Source organism: Cololabis saira, chromosome 8 (genome assembly GCF_033807715.1).
Source record: "Cololabis saira isolate AMF1-May2022 chromosome 8, fColSai1.1, whole genome shotgun sequence".
NCBI lineage: Eukaryota > Metazoa > Chordata > Actinopteri > Beloniformes > Belonidae > Cololabis > Cololabis saira.
Window position 1 is genome coordinate 17,930,158 of NC_084594.1, and position 6,000 is coordinate 17,936,157.

Here is a 6,000-nt window from a genome sequence, read left to right on the forward strand (position 1 = left end):
AGGATACTACTGTACAATAGATATGGAAGTACAATGTTGTCTGATATTATACAAAATGATGTCATATGATGTAACATGATAAAATACAATAAGATGCAATGTGATAAGAACGGATATAATATGATGGGATGAGACAGTGGCATAAGGTATGATACATTGTGATAAGACACAATAAGATGTGATGAGACATGATGTGATTCATTACTATATAATGCAATATGATCATGTGATCGTATACCCTCTGAACATTGGGATGAGACATGACACCACAAAAGAAGGAAAAAGAAAAAAGGGGTTAGAAAACCAAAAAGGAAAAACAAAAAGAAAATCTGAATGATTTTAGCTTGACACAGATGTTCAAAATCTCTTCCATAAACCAAAAAGAAGGAAGCCAGCATCCACATTTATTTTTACAGATTTATAGCACCTACTCTTATTTTTCCCTTTCTTGGCATCGTGTTCTTCTAATGGCGAGAAAGAGCCTGCTTTTCTCGTTTGTTTCAACAGCCTGCGTTTGACCTCATTTTTAATCCAACATGACAGTACAAGTGTGGACAAAGTTTAGCACTTAAAGAAATGGTTTGCTTACTTTGATGCGGGTGAATGGTCCGTTTGGAGGGCTGAAAAAGAAACTCCCATCCATCTAGGGATGTAGCCATGATTTTAAAAACTCTAAGGTCAGAAACATATTAAACCCAGGTCACATCTGTATCAGGGCTAAGTGAAGTATTGAGGTCCACCCACATACTCTTCGTGGGATTCATCTTTCAGCGTGAAAATATGCCTTTCCACAGTAGCAGGAATACCATTTGCACGATAAACAGCCTGGATTCATGACCTCTGAGAGGAGAAGTGGACAAGGCCACATCAGTCATCTATATTAGTGGTCAACTTAGATGCTGCTGCTGTAGGTTAATAGGAGCATTTCTCTGCAGCCAATGAAAAGATTAATGATGACAGTTTTGGAATTTGAGCTTCTAAAGTCACATTAAAAAAGTTCTTGTGACTTTGACCAGGCAGTGTACCTGTCAGACCACAGGTAAATGTGTTTGATCGCTAAATTAAATGCATGTTTTTACTGCTCTAAACACTCTTGTCCCTGGTGAGTGTCGAGACAGATGACTGCATCCAGAGTAAGAAGCAATCTTATTGATAAACACCAGTGAGGGGAGTTTTTTATAGTGCATATCATCTGCAGTGAAACTCTGTGACTGAATCTCTAAAAAGACTGTCTTTACTCGAGCTGCGATTTCAAAGTCTGCAGAGGATCCAGATGCCTTCTGAATCTCCGCTACAAGTCTGCAGAGCACTGGCAGATTTAATGCTGCGTGTTTTCTGAACAATCAAGTACAAATTCCTTCTGGGAAATGGTTGACATTTAGAAACTGTGGTTAAAAATGTGCTTGTTAGCTTTGTCAAAAGCGGTGCGTAAACTTTGTGGTGGTTTTCATATGAATGGAGACAATGGTGACATGGAGAGTTGCAGAGGGACTGAGTCTGCAGGAAGAAGATAACAGTCAAGTATTAAACCCCTCTGAAATTAAAACCGCCTGTGCTTAGATATGTTCTTCTGAAAGTCTGATTTTGACTCTGATGCGCTGCATATAAGACATGCAGCCTGTGGGTTCGTTGCTGCATGCTACAAACACTCAGTGTGGTTTTTTATTTAGACACACGTTCATGATCTGCTTACAGGGTGTGACACTTTGTTTGCATTTCATCCTACAATGGACCACATTAAAATATATACTTTCTTTTTTTATATATATATTGCTTTTGCCCTAAAAATTATCAGGCACAGTTCAGAATAATATCAGTGATTTTTTTCAAGATGGCATTTAAGGGGCCCCCTGTAGCTTCAGTGGGACTTCTGTAAAAGTGAAAAAGATTTTTTGGGCAGCATTGCAGGAGCTGGTGACACATTTAGAAGGATCAAAACCTTTTTTTTGCACGAGCATACAGTCACACGTTTAGATTTATATGCAACATCAGCTCTTGAACAGTGGCTGCAGGTACTCCAGGTTTCCTCCACATCAAAGTCCGATGGTTGCTCTTTCTTGTGGTGATGCAATGCCTCCCTGCCAGGGATGCTAGAGCAGCTGCCACAGGATACCTGGAAAGATTTGTCATATTTATGTTTGTGCAAGAAAATAAACACACAAACTGGATCAAAACCTGTGAGGAAGCCAGTAAAATTACACCATTAATGTTATTCTAACAGTAACCAAATTATTTGCAGCTGCAGTATTTTTACCGCTCAAGACACACCTCCTTTCAGATCCAGTCGGTTGTAACAATTAAAGATCCTTCAACTTCCTACCACCAACAAATATTATACATGGTTTGCACTTGCAATGTATATAACATTATTTACCCGTATCAAAGTTTTACAAAGTGCTTTGCAATGTGCAATCTTCCACCCATCCACACACATTCACACAGAGTTTATTAAACATACAGCCGTGTGCAAAGGTAAGTACTTCCTCAGTTTTTTTTGTGTAAAAACATAATCAAATCTGATCAAAGTAGGTGTTAGTATTAGGCAAAAGCAGTTTCAGACGTCAACAACATATAATTTTACACACTGTGCCATAACTTAATGTGTGCAGTACTAAGTAGCACCTGTTTCCATAGAGTGGAAAGTTGTTGCCTGCTACTAGTAATCAACAATCATTGAAGAACTAGTCATCAGCAGGTATCCAGACCTTTATAAAAGCAGACATTTTGGCAGTTTGCTGGAGTATTCAGGTGTGTGTTAACACGATGCCAAGAGGGAAAGACATAAGCAATGGTCTTAGAGAAGCAATACTTGCTGTTCTACAGTGTACAAGATAATTCACAAGTGGAGAGCGTTCAAGACAGTTGCCAATCTCCCCAGGAGTGGACATCCCAGCAAACTGATCTTGAGGTCGAACTCTTCAGTGCTCAGATAAATAGAATTATGCCCAAAGAGATACATTTCCGCCCTGCAGGCCTTACTGAGCATGTTAAATGTTGAACGTCCATGACAGTGCAGTCAGAAGATGACTGAAGACGTATGGATTGTTTTCCAGGAGAAAAACTGCTTCTGTTTAAAAAGAACACCGAGGATCTGTTGAGGTTTGAGCAGCTGCATCTGAACAAACTACAAGACCACTTGAAAAATGTCTCATGGACAGAAGAGACCACAGTGGAGATGTTTGAGCTTCATACCATTGTCTGGTGAAAACCAACCATGGCATTTCAGCAGGAACACCTGATAGCTGCTACCAAGCACAGTGGTGGAAGTGTGATGGTTTAGGGTTGTTTTTCCTCCAGGGGACCTGGGTACCTAGCAGCCATCTAGTCGACCATCAACTCCTCTGTTTACCAGAGTATTGTAGAAGCGAATGTGAGGCAATCTACCAGACAGTGTTGAGAGAAGAGATTTTCCTATTTTACTCTACGTTACTACTCTATGGGCCTGATTTACTAAGATCCTAAATAAAGAGTACTAAATTGCGTGTGCACTGAAAAAGTTTGCACGTGCTGTTGTTGTGTGTTTTGCGGGTGATCAACTAAGAATGCTTGCGCAATTGATAACAGGTGCAAACCGCAGTATTTAAATGAGGTTTTGCGTGTCTTACGGTTTGCGCCATGGAGAGTCTGGATGGAAAGCAGGATAGTCGCAAGCGCAAAATGAAATTTGACGAGTTGGAGTTAGAGATATTAGTGGAAGAGGCAAATAAACACATTCATGAACTACAGCAAAGAAATTTAAACATTACCAAAAGAAACGCAATATGGGAGAAAATCTGCGATAGAATAAATGCAGTTGGTAAGACAAAAAGAACGGCAGATGAGGTTAAAAGAAGGTGGCAAGATATAAGGCGAAGAACTAAAGAAAAAGTGGCCTTTAATAAAACTTGTGCAACCATTTTTAAAATAGCATGCAGCAGAATAAAGACTCTCTCTCTGCGTATTCTTTGATTTTGGCGATGTCGCCTCCTTGCCACAATAACAGCAGCCATCGGTGCGTAATGCTGGGCAGATTAGCACCTTCCTTTCGAACGTATTAAATACAGACGCAATCACAATCCCCACAATTACTCTCAGGCTTGGTAAATCTCATTGCGTGTGGTAAATGAACCTATTTGCATTTTCCCCTCCCAGTATTTAGCGCTTTCTGGCGGGTACGCCCCATATTGATTATTCATCAGGGCAAAAGTACTAAATGAACAGCGTGTGCTATTTTGCTCATTTGAGAGGCGCAGTCCTCTTTGCACGCTGTTAGTAGATCAGCTTGCACATTGGTTTGCGGGTGATGTCAAGTTTGCACACGTTTTTACACACGCAAACCTTTAGTAAATCAGGCCCTATCTCTCTCATCAGCTCGTTGATGTGACAAAAGGAAGAACACAATTATGAGTCACAGACCAGATATTTCAAAATCAATCAACAATCATTTATTGAGAAATTCAGCTGAATGGAGAGCAAACTACAGCTGCGTCGTGTCTGAGCGCTGAATGCAATGCGCATAAACTTATAACCCAGTCTCAGAAACATGATAAAAACTCTAACAATTGGTGCCATACATATAATACAGTATCCATCCCCTTTCCTCCCTTCCATGAAACCTGCCGTTCCTGTTGATAAGCTTGAGAGGAGTTGATTTCCTCTCAGTTATGCAGGGAGTACTTTTCAAGGAGTCCACGACCTCAGTTAGTTGTTATCTGCGTTAAACACCTGCTGAACCTTCTGTCCTGTTGCACAGTTCTGTAACAATTGCTGTATTTATTAGCTGAACATTACATGCATGCAGTCATTCTACATTAACCTTACCTGCTAAGCAATCCTTTTTATAGGGGCCGAAAACAATTATTAATGCATAAGTAATTAGTTAGCAAAGTTAAAACACACAACTCAAAATTGGATGTTTTTCACACACATATATGACTTTTATTCTCCACAAAAGCCTAGTTGAAAATTAGCCATGCAACAGGAAAATGATCTGAAATACACCTGCAAATCTACGTTGTATTGCTTTAGAAATAAAAGAAAAAAGGCTTTGGAATGGCCATATTAATCAAAACCATGGTGTGTTAAAGAAAATGGGCCAAAAGTCCTCCACAGGCAACAATTACTTCCGTTATTAGTTACAGAAGGTGGATCTGTGACCTATTTAATGGGGTTACTTTGGATTGCCACATTTCTTTTTTCTGTTTGGCTCCATTTTTGTTTAGTAAATAATTTCACAGTGAAAAAGTAGATGTGTTGCCATTCATCTGAGGTAGTATCGGCCTAATGTGAAAACTCACCCCAGAAAGACAACATATTCTGTTTTCACACAAAAAACATGATTTTTTTTTTACCTTTTAAATGACGATAAACACTATTATATTGTGCACCTAGTCAACTAAAACCGAAGTTCTTGTCGGTCAAAGTGACAAAAGCTTCAGCTACAATGGGGAAATCAAAGTTCAAAGGGAAAAAAAACCTTCATTGAAATTGTTGTTTAGTGTGACGGCTGTAATTAGCGTTGTGTAAACAGTCGTAGTCAACGTTGCCCTGTTTTCTCAGGGGCGGTGGTAACTGCGTTCTGCGCCCCGTCTATAATTAGAATGTTATACAGTGAGAAGACGTGCGGCGAAGGGTCTGTGCCACTGCAGCTGCAGAAACAATTGAAATTGCCTTGGTGACTTGATGGAAGCGTTCAAGTGAGACACAGAAGGAGATATGAGATAAGTAACCGAGAAATGTAAATGTTAATTTAATGTCTTGCCTTTATTTGCACAAGATTGTTTTCCAACAATATGTCAGTGTTGAGATTTGATTCTCAAGGGCCAAGCAGCTCCTCCGTGAGTTTGTATTCATGCAAGAATGGGAATCACTTGCATTTGCGTTGTATTTCCCCCCCCCCCCCCCCCCCCCAACTATGCTCAATTTGGAAGATAAAAAGGGCCTATTTGAAGCAAAGCTTGAGTCGGTACAAGTCCAGAGCCTAATCCGTGGATATAATCCACATCTAATCCAATATATTAC